Below are 16,965 nucleotides of genomic sequence, written 5' to 3' on the forward strand. Positions count from 1 at the left end.
GTATTGAGGTAATATTCATGGAAGAGCTGGTAGGGAGGGAGGGAGTGCTTCTCCATATAATGTGAGCATTGTGCGTATTAACTGAGTTTTCTGGCAAAAAAGAAATGAATGCTATCCCCATCAGCAAAACTTCCAATGCAAATTCGATCATTGGAAGAGGTGAACTAATAAATAATTGCCAACAAAAAAAATCATATGAATGCTAAGCTTTGGTAGAACATCCAGTGAAAGAACGACGGTAGGTCAAAGGAATTATCAGGCAATATTAATGATGCTCTCTATCTCAGAAATAATAAATTAAAAAGTGTGGACTATTAAAGTGGATCAGTAGCGTGCAGTAGATGATGAACAGACCTCCCACCTCTAGGACCTGGGTGCATACAGAACTCAATTGGTAGAATCCAAGTTGCTCCTTCCAAAAATCTGTTGGGTGGGGCAGGATTAGGAGTCACATTGGGCCAGCAAGTCATCCCTGTGATCGGGGCGTGAGCACATGGTCAAAACAGGAAATTAACATGGGGGATGATATTTCCTAGTCACAATACCACCTGGTTGGACCATATCCTTCCCTCCTAGTCTGTTCTCATTAGATGAGCACAGTTTTTAGAGGTTGCAAAGTGTTATTTTCCAGTAAAGCCAATGTTGCAATTTGATCAGACAGAATAAGATGTACTTGTTTCTATTTTGAAGGTATGCATTCTGTCCCTAACTTAGCGATTCCTCTATCGGTTCATCTATCTATAGTTATAGTAGAAACTGCATATGTACATTTAACACTCTCAAAATTAAACTTCTTACCAATAGTGGCAGTAAAATTACTCCACTGGCAGGAAATAAAGTATAAGTTTACACAGACAGTTGCTATTATAAACCGACATTTCAAACAGACGAGATAGACAGTCCAGCTTCCTAATATGTTACAAAGCATAAAGAGATGGAAGATACGATATAATGAGATGCTAAACTTGACACATTGTTCCCACTACCAGTGACGCCTTTGTGCTTTCTTGCATTTCATCATTCAGAGTATTCTCTCAGACAGTGGTTCCCAACCAGTGGGCCAGAGAATGTTTCCTTGTGGGCCACAGAGACTTCCCTACCCATTGACATCAGGGTGGGTCTGGGATCATGTCTCAATCCTCCTGGGTGACCTTGGATGGGATGATGAACAATCTGCCACTGAGGTCAGTGAAGTCATCTGGCCGTCTCTCAATGTAAGTGGCTTGGCGCTCAGCACTCAGCCACAGTTCCTATCAGTCCTCCACACAAGACTGATTCAGAAGTGTGTGCTTTCTGTCTTCTTACTGCTTGTTGTTTTTCATTTTGGTCAAGAATCAAGAGGGACCTGTTTATAAGGTAAGACAATGATATATTCTCTAAAATTTGGATGCAAATTTTTTAAAAATTTTCTCCGAAAATTTACCCTGGATGGGATTGTGTGATTGTAGCATATGTTACAAGTTTACTGGGGTGTCGAAAATGACAAAACGAGTGTATGATAAACAATACATGAAGTTTCGGTTTCACTTCTTTCTATGATCATGGAGAATTTAAAGGACTAGACATCCTTTGTCATAAGGTTCTCAGAAATCTCTCTCTGCGGCCATCCAACTTGCAGCTCCATCTGACATTGATTCATCCACAACACCAACATAAGAACCTTTTTCAAGTGAATGAAAGGGAACATGAAGTGTCAGCACTTGAATGGCAGTTGAGCATTTCTAAAGAAAGAAAAGCATCTCATAGAAGCTGTCAGCCTTATTGCACAACAGAAGAAACCTCATAAAGTTGGAGAGACTTTGATCTAGCCATGTGTCCTGAAGATGGTTCAGATTGTGCTTGGAGAGGAAAGTGAAATGAAGCTGGAAAAAAATCCCTTGTCAAATTCGACAGAGCCAAAGAGGATTGCTGATTTATCAAACAAAATGAAAGAATGGTGATTGCAGAAATCAAGGATGCAACATTTGGATAGTTCTCTATTCAGCTGGATAAATCCACAGATGTTTCATCTTGTTCATAGCTTCTTGCCTTTGGTATGTGAAGGGAGAATCAATCAAGGAAGAAATACTATTTTGCTGTTCACTGGAGATAAACACCAGAGCCATGGATGTGATGGAAAAGGTATCAGAATGTTTTGATGGTGTGGAGTCTGCACCAACAGTGCATCTGCCATGTTAGGAGCAAAAGGAGGCTCTGAACTCTTGTACAAGATCAATCTCCAAAAGTCGTTGCTGTTCATTGTATATTACATCAGCAAGCTCTTGGTTCAAAGCCCCTTCCACCTCCTCGTCAGGATAATCCTGGTCAAGTCATCAAAATTGTGAACTACAGTATAACTCTAATTATCCAAAATCAGATTCTCTGAAATCCTCATTTATCTGAATTTTTTTCGTAGACGAACTGACCAGGGTCGTTGGGCTCGCTGCAGCAGCAGGGACCTCAAGCTCCCAGGCAGGACCAGGACTCTCAGGCTCCCAGCACGAGCGAGGCCTCGGTGGGGAAGTGTCAGTGATTGACGATGGCCAGCATTTTTTTTTGGTGAGAATTAAACATGATTTTAATGTTGTTTGTTGTTGTTTAAACACTGCTACAAGAGATTTGCTGTTGCTCCTGGGCTGTTTTTTTAAAAATGACCAGTTCTCCGGAAAAAAAATGCATTTATCTGAAATAGTCCCGACCATTTCAGATAAACGGAGTTGTACAGTATATGAAAAGTGGGTCTTTGAATTCTCGGCTATTCAAACAATTGGGCAAAGATATGAATTCAGACCATGAGAACCTGCTCTACCCCACCAACGTGTGTTGGCTATCAACAGGAAACTTTGTGGCACGAGTGTTTGAACTACGAGAAGAGTTACAGTTGATTTTGAAGATACAAAGAAAGTAAGAACTGGAAACCAGCTTCAATTCAAAAGCTGAGGGTATTTTGCCTTGCCTACCTTGTGGATGTTTTTGATCAATTGAACAAACTGAATCTCAGGCTTCAAGGCAAGGACACAACTATCATCCAGTTTGTTGATGCTCTCAATGCATTTATACAAAACCTTGAAAACTGGAAACACAAGGGCTGAGGGGGAGACCTTTACCATGTTTGAATCTCTTTTAGCAGCAGGCTGTTAATGGAATGGATGCTGGTGTTGCAAAGGAAATTGTCTTCCATCTCAGCTGCCTCTGAGAAAAATTCCTGCCCTCCTTCCCAGAAATCAGCCGAGAAGGACTAGCACTGGTGAGGGACCCCTTTCTTGTTAAAGTCAACAAAGTCCTTGATGATGTGCACGATGAACTCATTGACCTTCAGAACGATTGTGATGCAGAGATGTATTTGAGACTTCATCTATCTCTGAGTTTTGGCCAAAAATTGCGAAGGAGTATCTTCAGCAGATCCTGCCCCTTATGACCCTTATCTGTGTGAATCAGGCTTTTCGACATTGCTGCAGTTGAAGTCAAAGCCACATTGAAGTAGAGGCAGCTCTACAACAGAACCAAGGATGTGGAAACTGGTGAGGAAACTTCAGGAACAGGGGTTCTCATTAAAGTGGCTTGATCTTTGATGTTGATTGGGAGTTTTCACATTCAGTGCATGTTTGCAGTGTTTTTTTATTCTTTAAAAATGTTAAATAAAATAATTTAAATTAGATAAAGATGTGTAGCTTATAGAGCTGCCTGTGACTTGAAAATATTGCTCAGTCATTGCCACTAGTGGGCATGTTAGGTCTGAAGCCAGGTGGGCCTTAGACTGAAAAAGGCACTGGACATCTTTTAGCATCTGAACTGGGCACAGCCTCAGTTTCTCTGCCACTGCACCTTAACTCAAGACGATGCAGGTGAAATTTGGAACTTCATAATTCTTCCAAAAGCAACATTTTCTCTAGTTGGGGAAAAAAAATTCCAACACCATTAATCCAAGTGAGGTGAAAGGTAGGAAGGCTGTCTCTGGCAACCAATTAATTGCGCAGCATTTCTAGACTGAGGCATTGTTCCATTCCTGAGCATGCTTCAATCATAAAGTTTCTTATGGGGAACAGAGAACAGAAATAAATCAGCTTTAATGAATAGTGAACGTCTTTACAGTCCAACTGAGACAGTGTAGCGTGCAACAACTTTCTCCTCTGATGAGCCAGCCTGTTTGAAAAAAGAACTAAATTCCAAATCTAGCAATGTGGATCAGTGAATCATTTTTTTCAATCAGTTGCCTTGCTGGATTTGTTAATTGATAAGTGACAATTAACTTCATGAACTAAATTTGTTACAGATCTGCTTCTAGGACAATACTGACAAGAGTTAAACTCTTCTAGGTCAAGAGTTCAGTATCATCTCTGGACAATTGTTCAAATTAAATTAAACTACTTTGAAAGTAGCTTGTACTTTTTGGTCGTTTCACCACCAGAGTTTGAATTTTCTTTTTCTCTCCCTGAGCCATGCCATCGTTATTTCTATTGGAGACCGGAGGAAATAATCACTCGGCATCTGGGAATGGGATGATGATGAACTTGGATTTAAATGTGCACTTTTTTCATTAGACAGAATTAAGCTGGGTCACAGCCAGTGATCCTGTAATCCCCCATGTGTTCATGGACAAAGGTGGAAGACAAACAGCAGAAGATGATTGCCCTGCTGGACTAATCATTTGAAAGGAGTCAGTGGCCTGTGAAAAAGGTAAGTGAAAGTGAGTGGTTGAATTATTTTACTTTATGTTACTATTTCAACTTTTTCTTATTTGATGTCGAATTTAGTTTAATTTATTTCTTGTCATGATCCAAATCTCTTTCAATATGTCTTAAAGATCTCTCACACTTCTTTGGGGTGGGTGGGATGGTTTGGGTTGTAACCATTATGCAGCATAAATTTGTCTGCTTTTGTATATGACTACATGTATGGTCTAAAAATGTTTAAGTAAAATATTCCAAAAAAATGTCTTAACGATCTCCAGCCATCAGGTCAAGGACACTTAAAAATCATTCAAAAGGCCAATAACAGCAGTCCTTCGTCTGAGGCCTATCTATTTTATGGAGTGTGTCCCGTATCATCAATGCCTCTTGGTTTGGAAGCATTAAGTCGCTGCACCTAGAACACATCAGATGCCTGGAATCACAGGTGGTGCATCTTCAGAAGATAAGCACCACACAAAGGAGCCACTGAAGCTTGATCTGCTCTTTGATATATGTCATGGTTGACGCAGTCTTGGCCTCAACACCACTTTCGCACCCTTTGCCCATGGCCTATGACTCATTTGTAGTTTAAATGGCTGTCAATCTCCATTTAAATGCATTCTGAAGTAGAGAATTCAAATCCTTGAGAGAAAAAATAGCTGCTTACTGTAATCCAGTGGTTCTCCACCTTTCCCACTCACACTCCCACTTTAAATGTTCCCTATGCCATAGGTGCGCTGTGATTAGGAAGGGATTGCTTAAGGTGGTATGTGGGTCGAAAGAAAAAGGTTGAAAACCACTGTTTTAATCGTACCTCATTGACTCGACATGTGCACAGTTTCATTAACTCTAAAGGAAATGGACCAATGACAATTTTTCTCAAGCAAATATTTCATTAAAAATTGGGTCTAGAGCAGTGGTTCTCAGCCTTCCCCCCCCCCCCCCACCTCACTAATCAGTGAGCACCAATGGCATAGGGATTACTTAAAATGGTATGCGAGTGAAAAGAAAAAGTTTGAAAGGCATTGCTTTAACCTATCCCTCTGGTCAGTCCTTGTGTTCTCCTCACAAGTTTTATTTTATTTAGCAATTTTTAAACTGCAAAGGTAAGTACATTTCTTTTAATAACATTTTCAAAAGTTATACATGTGGTATTAAAAAATCCCCCCCCCCCATCCCTTCCTCCCTATCTCCCACCCCCCCCAAAAAAAAACCCCAAAAAAACAAAGCAGACTGGAGAAGGCCAAGAAAGTAAATTACATAACAAAGTTTTAATAATATAATGGTGTCAGGGGGTCACCAAGAGAGAGAGTCTACAGAGTGCTTATTAAACATTCATACCTACATCATGTAAATATGGGTGCTATGTCTTCCAAAAATTCTATTTTGTAAATTATAAGTAATCTTCTCAAGTGGTATACAATTGCATAACTCTGCATGCCACCCTCTCCATCCTTCTAGAAACTGCTAAAGCCATTCGTGTAAATTCCATTTGATACATATTTAATTTACCCCTCCATAAATCTTCGTCTGCGAAGCCAAGCCAAAGAAGAAATATTTAATTTAAATTTAGATCTAATAATCTTAGCATTGCCTAACTAAAACAACATTGGATCCTGTGGGAACTTAACTCCCATTATTTGTTCCAAAAAATTCCCAACTTTCAACCAAAATTGTTTGACTTTAGGACATTCCCAAGTAGGATGCAAAAAAGATCCAACTTCTTGACCACATTGAAAACATAAATCTGATAATATAGGGTTCAATTTCTTTAATTTTTGAGGTGTTAAGTATAACCGATGCAAAAAAATTTGTATCTAAAATTAATGATTTTTGTCATAATATCCCAACATAGTTGCATCCATTTATTTTTTCACTTATTTGTCTGTTTAAATCTGTTTTCCATATTAATCTCAATTTATGTACTTTTCTTTTAAATAAATTGTGCATTATGGAAATAAATTTATTTACCTTAGTACTACAAATCAATCATTCCAATTCACTCTGAGTCGATAACATCAAAGTAGGCCCCATCTTATCAATCAAAAAGGTCTTAACTTGATAATAACAAAAAAAAGTATTAGACCCATTAAATTTATTCTTCATTCATTCAAAAGTAATAAATCTTCTGTCTTCAAAACAATCTTCTATTCTCTTTACATCTATCCAGATTCCAAGCCCTCAGAAATTGGTTGTGCATGGAAAAAGGAGTAAGTCAAAATTACTGGTGGGAAATAGAAATAGACCTATTTTAAAACATTTTATTGAATTATGGAATAAAATTGATTATGAAATAGATGTGAAAAGTTTAATCTCTCGGAAAATGTTTGTATTTCTAAATAAACCCACCCGTCTCTGTGTCATCATCAAATTTGTCTGCAGTAAATTCAATTACTTATTTAAATATAGATTGTAAGTAGTGGCAATCCAGCATTGATCTCTGTGACATCCCACAAGTTATGAATAATCAATCCAAAAATTGTCATTTTCTCAAATCTGCTTTGACAATCCCCTTGGGCTAACTGGCTCATGTAATTTCATGAATAATATCTGCCGTCCTCTTAATAGTGATGTTACATTTGTCAAGTCAAGTTTATTGTTATCTGATTGTTCTAGTACAACCTGACGAAATAGCATTCTCCAGTCCTCGGTGCACAACATGCAGACACACAACCAAACATAACACACATACAGACAAACAACATATATGCTGGACAAGTATTCATATACTGTGACAAAGTATTTAAAGGTGGTTTGGGAGGAATTGTTCGAGCAGCTTGCACACGCACATTTTAAAATACAGGACTTTTGCAGAATGCTTTTTGCAGGAGGCAACAAAGTATCGACAGCAGCTTGCCTGGGAGAGCATGTGATCTTTTCAGGCAGAGGAGAACTGTTTTGCTCTCAGAGAGGGAGAGTGTGAAACAGAGAGGAGTCACAAAAATCCATTCCAGAAAGACAAAGCTGGCAAACTTTGGAAGGCTGCCCAGTCAAAGGAGAAGACTGGCAGTGTGAAAGGTGACCTGAAAGAAAGAGGATCAACTGGAGAACCCTGAAGGGGGCAAATTTCGTCAGCAAGACTGACTGAGAAGGAATCAGTTGCGGATGTCCTGGAAAAGGAATCTCTCTCTGAAAACCAGCAAGAACCCTCCTGAGTGGTAACCATTGCCTGTTGAGCACCAAAGACTGGTGAACTTTGCCAATGCTAACTTCTGTGCACAGTACAAGAATTGCCTGTAACCAGTGAGATTAGATTGTGATCCAAAGAACTTTTCTAACCTTAAATAGACATTACACACACCTGCGCTTAGTATTAGAGGGGGGATTAAGTAGTTAGGTAGGTTAAGAAATAAGAAAGTTCAATTCTGTTTTCTTGTTCAAATATAATTAAAAACTACTTTTGTTTAAGTAACGCTGTGTTGTGGTGCATACCTATTGCTGCTGGTTTTGGGGGTCCTCTGGACTCCGTAACAATACACAAATAAATAAATATTGTTTCATAAATATGTGAGCAGTTCTTTTGGTTGTTTGCCATTCTCACTGCCCATGGAAAGAAGTTGGTTCTCAGCCTGTGGCGTTGGTTCTGATACTCTTGTATTTCTTTCCCAAAGGGAGTAGCTAAAAGATGCTGTGTGCAGGGTGGGAGGGGTCCTCAATAATTTTGCATGCCCTCTTCAGACAATGATCCAGTAGATCACATTGTTGGGGAGGGAGGGAGACTCCAGTGATCCTCTCTGCCACTTTTATGGTCCTGTGGATTGACCTCCGATCCATTTCTCTGCAGCAACTATGTAGTGATGTAATGTATTATACTGACTGCTTGCTACTGGTTATGACTGTAGATTGGCTCTACCCTACTGGTATAACAGATGGTGCAACTTATCCCACTGGTCAGTAGAGGTGGCTTCTTCTGTTAATAAACGCCGATAGGATGATATGTCTGGACCTTGCTTATGGCATATCAAACTGTACTATGCGGTGATGCAGTCAGAGAGGACACTCTCGATAGAGTTCCTGTAGAAGGTTGACATGATGGTGGGCAGTAGCCTTGTCCTCTTCAGTCTTCTCAGCAAGTATAGTCACTATTGCACCTTCCTGACAAGTGTAAAGATGTGTGTCCACAATAGGTTACTAATTAAATGAACTTCCAAGAACTTGGTGCTCTCCACTCTCTGTAAAACAAAGTTGTTGATGTGTAGTGGAAGTGGTCGTTCCTGGCCCTTCTGAAGTCCATGATCCTCTCCTTCATCTTGGCCACATTGAGACTCAGGTTGTTAGTCTCGCACCACTTCACAAGATTTTCCACCTCTTCTCAGTAGAAGAACTCATCGTTGTTGCTGATGAGGACCGCTACTGTTGTGTCATCTGCAGATTGATGACACAATCGGAGCTGAATTTGGCGATGCAGTCGTGGGTCAGTAGCTTGACAGTTCTCAACGTTCTGCTACCAACCCAGACAGTCTGTGGTCCTTCCGTTAGGAAGTCCAGAATTCAGTTATAGAAAGGGGTGTTGAGTGCCACCAAGGACAGCTTCTCCACCAACCTGTGGGAAATGATCGTATTAAACACCAAGATGAAGACGATGAACAGCAGCCTGGCATGCGATGCATCGTTCTCCAAGTGGGTTTATAGTTTTCCAATCCTGTTGGATCTCTTCTGAAACCAGGGATTGTTGGCAGATTGAAACAACACATTCATGAACCATGCAGTAGCTACATTTAAGATCTTAAGATAAAGGCCATCAGGTCTTGGATGTCTCCTGGCCTTGAGTTCCATTATATTGCCGATTTCTTCTTTTGCTATTGATGAAGTCTGTTTCAAATTCCTCACCCATTTTTTACTTCTGGAATATCTATTATTATTGGGATATTTTCGACAATACTGATCTGAAACAATTATTCACAATCAACATAATTTATCTTTCCCATTATTAACTTTATAGTTTAATCCTTTAGTTAGTTACTCTCTTCCTTTACATAGACCTATAGAAGCTGTATGAGCAGTGGGTTGGATGCAGAACAGTTGATGAAGCACCTTATTTTTTTTCCTAGTTACTTTCATTTATCGTCCACCCTCTTCAACATATAAATGTAGACATTTAATTTGCTGCACTTGTCTTGTGAATAAACAAGAGATTACATCCCATGTTGGTTTTCCAACAGATGTTTAGCCATGCTGGAAGACTGGCCAGCTACACAGCTAATTCTTTTTTTTTCTTTGGCTTGGCTTCGCGGACGAAGATTTATGGAGGGGTAATGTTCACATCAACTGCAGGCTCGTTTGTGGCTGACAAGTCTGATGCGGGACAGGCAGACACGGTTGCGGCAGTTGCAAAGGAAAATTGGTTGGTTGGGGTTGAGCTAATACTTTAAAGACAAATCACCTGCAAACAGAGGTTTATTTAAATGATCGTTGCAATGACGTTAACTTGATGATGCCTTATGATGGAAAGGTTGAGGAATTGAGCCAATTCCTCAATCGAGGAATTCTGTGCAGTCTTGTGTATAATGTGATTCCCTCATTCTTATCTACAATTCAAAGCAAATTTACAGTCTGTAAATCATTAATCTGTAATCCCTTACTAATCACAGAGGACTGATGGCATAGGGAATACTTAAGGTGGTATGTGAGTGGAAAGAAAAATGTTGAGAACTACTGTTTTAATCGTACCTCATTGACTCATTATGTGCAAGGTTTCATAACTCCAAAGGAAATGGGCCAATGACAAATTTTCTCAAGCAAAATATTTCAGTAACAATTGGGTCTGGAGCAGTGGTTTCCAACCTTCTCTTCCCACCTGAAGCAATCCCTTACTAATCACAGAGCATCGATGGCATAGGGATTGCTTAAAGTGGCATGTGATGGAAAGAAAAAGGTTGAGAACCACTAGACTAAATGAACTCGATGGTTTGAGTGGGAAAAATATTGTACATGAGTTTGGCAAATGAGGCTCGGGAGATCACCGAGCTAGGAAAGGGTGAGATGATGCAGGACTTTGAAAACAAAATTGAAATAATTTTAAAATCAATTAAGTGGCACACAAAGGGGTGTGGGAGAATTAGGACATGGGCAAATAAGGTTAGTTACTGATCAGCTTAAGGAGAAAAGAAGGTTTGGAGCTTGCTAGGTTGTGGACATATTTTGGAGTAACTAACACGTGGATAACTTGAAATAACAAAGTCTGGGATATCTTTAGCAGCAGCAGGGATGAGATGGGGGTAGAAGGGACATTGCTCACATAATGGATACGATGGAGAGTTTCAATCCCTTCTCAGGGTCACCAACTCTCTATGGTTTTAATTCTGAGGAGTTCAGACCAAGAAAATTGGTAAAAGACACAGAGTTAAAAATTACAGGAAAAATAGGAACTACAGCGAGGTGGTTTTTGACTTTTTATCATATTAGCAGTAATTTTGCAACAGCAGAAGTGTGGTAATCCAAGCTGAACACTAGATGGTAGCAGAGTCCAATGGAATTTATTGTTATCTCAAAAATGGTGCAAATTATTCTTGAGTTGTCATTTTTACCTAGTCAGCGTCTCACTGAAACTTCTCTGATTGTAAATATAGAATGGGATATTTAAATAAATGTCTGCACAAACATAATTTATACTGATTGTATATAATTTTTTTTTTAAAAGCTGGAAAAACTCAGCAGGTCAGACTGAATTAGTGGAAAAGGAATGAAGTAAATGTTTCAGTTCAAAGACCCTCTGTCAGATCTGGGAAGTCACTGATAGGTTGTGATCAGGATTATTATGAGATTAAGCCATAATCAATGTTACCTGGCAAATGAGTGTATTGGGAGCAGTTGGAAAGCAAGAACATAGACAAAGAATGTAGGAGTGCAAGGAAGTTATGGTCGTATTTGTTCTGCATCTTGGATCTGATGTGTTTGCAGTGCTCCAAGTGTGATTTAAAGCAACAATGCCTCTCTTCTTTTGTACTCCAGAAAACATCCAAAACCAAGGGAATCCTGCCAGGACCCCAGTTGGCCTTATTGACAAGTTACTGGGGCAGAATGGTTTAGTGCAATGCTATTACAGCATCAGTGGCCTGAGTTCAAATCCACCCTGTACCTATGGAGTATATACAGTCTCCGCATGTCCATGTGGAATTCCTCCCACTTTCAGAAGCATGAGGGGTTCCGGGTTAATTGGTCATGTGGATGAAATTGGACAGTGCAGACTTATGGGCTGGATGGGCCTGTTACTGTGCTGTATCTCGAAATTTAAAATAATAATTGAATGGAGATAAATTATGAATAAGGTTGCTTCCATGCTGCATTGATTTTCTCAGCATTTAAAGAGTACATGACATCTTTATTCTTCCTACCAAAATGTGAAGGAGGAGGGAGTGTGGTGCTGGGGCATCATGGTGTCTACAGTTGCCGGGTATGGAGTGAGGTCACCTCCGGGACCCTCAAGATAGCAGTAGTGGGAGGGGGGGGAAAATGTCTGTTTGTGGTCGATCGCGGTCAGAGGGGTGCCTGATGGTGCCAAACCCGTCTCTTTGCGCCATTCAGGGAAGGCTACTTAGGTGTACTGGGGATTTGCATGGATGAGGCAGACCCTCTTGACCAGTGGGTCAGTCTTAGATTGTCTGGCGTGATTCTGAAGCAGGACCAATCCCAGGGAGGTCAGCCAGGCAGGCAGCATAGACCCTGACGTAGACTTTCTAGGGAAGGGAAACATGCGTTCATGAGGCATATTGTCAGTGGACCGTCCAGAGTGGAGTGCAGGACAGCATTCATGAGGAGATGAAATCCATCATAGTTGTGACAGGGACAGTGGAGACGAGGGGGTAGATATTTGTTCTTTACAGCAATGAGGAGTTCTGCATACCGTGTTGCTAATTGGTAAGGAAATGTCTGGGCTTGAGAAGAAGTGGTAAGGATCGAGTTGCAGTTGTGACAACAACCAAGGTAGAAATAAAGAAATTCTATAGAGGAATTAAGAGCAACAAAGGTGTAAATTAACAAGCAGAACAACTCAGGATGTATGGATTAATATATGAGTCATTTGAAAGTTGGCATAGAATCAAAGAAACTTTTTTTCACATTAATTTATCAGATGTGCAGAAAGGGGTTTCAATTCATAAAGATCTGGCCAGTATAAGGGAGTGAGATGCATCCTGGCAAAACTGGGGCTAACTAAAGCTGGAAAGGGGAATGAACAGGATAATATCACAGAGCCGCATTCTGGAATGCGATCAATGGACTGCCTCAGCTAATCACGAAACAATGAACAGTAGAGCAGCCACTCGGATCCATTCCTTATTGGATAATGGGATTCCACATTCAGTTTGAAAATAACAAACCTCAACCTGAAACTAGAGATTCAAGAACTGGGTAATTATATGAGTATTAAGTGGCAAGATGGCAATATAATTATGAAATTAGATAATAGTTGAGAGGTATAAAGAAATAGTTCATATTCTTAACAGCCTGCTTTCCATTGAGAAATATATATTTTAGTGGGGAAAAAAGAATCCTCTGTGACAAAATAATAAAGTTAAAGATTGAAAGAAGAGTCTTATAAAGTTGTAAAGAACAATCTTTGATGTGGTGTTAGGTGAAATTTTGGAAATCGGATACTCAAAAGAGGGAATCAGAAAGCAGGAAACTATACGCTGGTTGTCATAGTTGTCAAAGGAGTAAATATTGGAGGAATTGTTAAAAGTGTTGTAGAAAAGTACAGGATAATTAGGAAATCTGCATTTGGGGTATGAAAGGGAAATCGTGCTTAACCAACTTAATTCTTTGAAGAATTAACATGTACTGTGGTTAAATGAGATTGTACATTAATTATATTTGTGGAAGGTATTTGATAAGGTGCTGCAAGGGTAATTGGGGGGAAGAAAAATGAAAACTTGTTAGAGTGGGGAGAAGATTGCGTGGCTGGCAAGAAACTGTAAGTCAGCATCAACGTTTGGCGAGATGCAATGCTTAATGAATGTGTTAGAGCCTCAATGGTTTACAATTGATGCTAATAACTTTGATGAAGGCACCAAAGGATGGTTGCTAAATTTTCCTGATCCTACAAAGTAGAAAGGTGAGGAAAAGGACAAAGGAATGTTTCAAAACGATTCAGATGTTTAGTAAGTGTGCAAAGATCTAGCAAATGTAACATAATGTAGGCAAATATAAAATTGTTCATTTTGGCAGGAAAAAAAGTATATAACCTAAATGATTAGTGTTTACAGAGCTGAGTGGCAGAAGGACCTGGGTGTCCTAATGGAGGCAAAATTTACTGGTATCGGTGAAGCCTCTACATTGGAAAGATTAGACGCGGATAGGGAGGTTGTTTCCTTAAGCATCTTCTGGTCCATTGCAACAGCAAGGCCCTCTCACTGGGCAACCACATTAATTCTGCACATCATCTGTGCCTATGGCCTCATGTATTGCAAAAGCTGAGGCCAACCACAAATTGAAGGAACACCACCTTATGTTCCATCTCAGCACTCTCCAACGAGGTGGCATTAACATTGACTTCTCCAAATTCCATTAACCTCCCCCTCTGCTCTCCCTGATTCCCTCATCCCTCTATCTCCTTTGCTCCAGCCTTTGCAGGAAGTAGAGATGCCGCTGGGATTTCTTGGATATAGAGTTGGTGCTGAGGGACTAGATGCGATTCTTCACCAAGTGCACACCAAGAAACTTGGTACTCTTGATGACCTCAACGGTAGAGCTGTCAGTGGTCTGTAGACAGTGATTCTCCCAGGCCCTCCTGAAGTTGACACCATCTCTTTTTTATTAACATTCAGGTGAAGGCTGTTGGCTCTGCAACAGTCCATTAGCGACTGCACCGCATCTCTGTACGCTGACTCCTCATTCCTGCTGCAAACTTGATGATGTGGTTTGAGCTGAGTTTTGCTGCAATAGTCAGGAGTCAGGAGAGTGAACAGCAATGGGCGAAGCACACAGCCCTAGGGGGACCCCATGTTCTGTGTAATGGTCTTGGAAGTGCTGTTTCTGATCCAGACTGCCTGAGGTCTCCCCATCAGGAAGTCAAGAATCCAATTGCAGAGGGACGTGTTTAGGCCAAACTTGCTCAACTGCTTTACCAGATATTGAAGTATGATTGTGTTGAACGCTGAATAAAAAGCATTCAAACATACATATCCTTATTTTCCAGGTGGGTGAGGGTGGTGGTGATGGCATTATCCATAGAGTGGTTGGATCTGATTGTGACCTACAAGGGGTCCAGTGAGGAGGGAAGCAGGACCTTGAAATGCCCCATGACGAGACTCCCGAAGTACTTCATAACAGTAGACGTGCGTGCGATAAGGCGGTATTCATTGAGGCAGGACACTGACAACTTCTTAGGCCCGGGGACAATGGTGGCGGCTTTGAAACATGTTGGAACCACGGCACTACACAGGGAGATGTTAAAGATGTCTTTGACTTGTATCATCTAAAGATTAAAAGAATGAGTGGTTATTTGATTAGTATGAATGAACATGACCCAGTCCTCATCGAGGGCCTAGTAGTGGAGAGGGTCAAGAACTTCAAATTTCTGGATGTCAACGTCTTTAAGGATCTGTCCTGGAGCCTCCATGTTAATGCAATCACTAAGAAGGCTCACCAGTGGCTATACTTTGTGAGGTGGTTTTTTTCAAAATTTTATTTACCATTGTATCAATTTTTTAAAAAAATCAATATTATAATATTAATCGTTTAGTCATACATAATAATGTAATAAAAAGGACTTTTAAATTTTTCTCCCCAACCCCCCTCTCAAATGAAAGAAAAAGGAAAAGGAAAGAACACCCATTGCTTCATATATAATATTGTTAACATATATATATATATATATATATATATTCATTCATTATTATTATAGTCTCTAATTGAGAGGGGTGTGGAAGATGTGGATGGAAATTTATTCATAAAATCCATAAACGGTTTCCAAATAAAAATTTTCAACTTGATTCCTTAAACTTATTTTTTCTAAAGGTGTACAATTTTGCATTTCACTCTGCCATCTACTTAATGATACTGCATTTTCAGTTTTCCATGTTACCGCTCTACGTTTCTTTGCAATCGCTATTGCGATACTTAAAAGTTTCTCTTGACATTTATCCAATTTCAACTTTACATCTTTTTCATATATATTCCCAAGTAAAAATATTCTTGGATCTTCATAATTTCTCCTAGTAAAACACAAGTCATTTCAAAACCTTTCCACTTGTTCACGTCCATACCGCATGTAAAAAAAAAAGTCCCTATTTCTTTTGTACATCACAAACACTTATTGGAATAATTAGAATTAGGTCCATTTAATTTTTGTGGAGTATAATATAATTGATGGAGAAAATTATATTGGACCATTTGGTATCTGGCATTAACTGTATGCATAACACTTTCTTTAATACAGTTTTGACCACATTTCCTCTTGACTCTGCATGTTTAAATCTTTCTCCCAACGCATATTTGATTTATAAAAATCTTTTTTCCTTGTAGTTTCTTATAATTTTATGTACATATTAGTAATAAATTTCTTGAACATAAATGTATGTTGTTATATCTTCAATTTGACTTTTTTTTTGGAAGCCTCAAATCTGTTCCCAATTTCGTTTTTAAATACAATTTTAACCAATGGTATGCAAAGGTTGTATTATTTTGTATATTATATTTATCTTTTAATTGTTCAAAAGTTAAAAAGAATGATCCTAAGAAACAACCTTTTGTCCTTTACGATACCAATTATCAGACAAAGTAAAGTTGATTTTGTTTTAACAATATTTTTGGTAGTTGATAGTTTTTTTTAAGTCCATATGAATTCCATTCCATCTTTTAAATATGTCTCCTTAGTCCCTTTAAACAACTCACTATTCCATTGATATAAAATTTGTTCTGGGATAGATTCTCTAATGTTATTCATTTCAATCTGAACCCAAGCTGTTTTTTCACCCCTTTGACAAGAATCTCAGTTGAGCTGCTTTAAAATAACTCTTAAAATTTGGTAATCTTAGTCCACCTTGATCAAATTTCCACATGAATCTTTCTAGACTAACTCTTGTCATCTTACCTTTCCAAATAAATTCTCGTGTCATTTTATTCAAACTTCAAAAAAAATTTTCAGGTACATGGATGGGTAACGATTGAAATAAATATCATATTCTTGGAAAAATATTTATTTTAATACAATTCACCTGTCCCATTAGCATTATTGGTAAATCTTTTCATCTTCTCAAATCTTCTTCCATCTTTTTTAATAATGGTAAATAATTTAACTTAAACAAATTATTTCTATTTCTATTAAATTTTATTCCTAAATATTTGATTGCATCATTTTGCCAGCTAAATGTTATCA

The 16,965-nt window shown here is 39.0% G+C and overlaps 1 long non-coding RNA gene across 2 annotated transcripts; it reads left to right on the forward strand.

The window, feature by feature from the left end:
• Positions 1–1,994: 1,994 nt before the first annotated feature.
• On the forward strand, positions 1,995–8,123 carry LOC138747192 (uncharacterized). Of its 2 annotated transcripts, none has more exons than XR_011347353.1 (3): positions 1,995–2,538; positions 4,521–4,656; positions 6,820–8,123. It is a non-coding gene; the product is annotated as an uncharacterized lncRNA (long non-coding RNA). The 2 variants fall into 2 exon arrangements; XR_011347354.1 differs by lacking the exon at positions 1,995–2,538 and adding an exon at positions 3,286–3,500.
• Positions 8,124–16,965: the final 8,842 nt, after the last annotated feature.

This window comes from Narcine bancroftii, chromosome 12 (assembly GCF_036971445.1).
Source record: "Narcine bancroftii isolate sNarBan1 chromosome 12, sNarBan1.hap1, whole genome shotgun sequence".
NCBI classification, from domain to species: Eukaryota; Metazoa; Chordata; class Chondrichthyes; order Torpediniformes; family Narcinidae; genus Narcine; species Narcine bancroftii.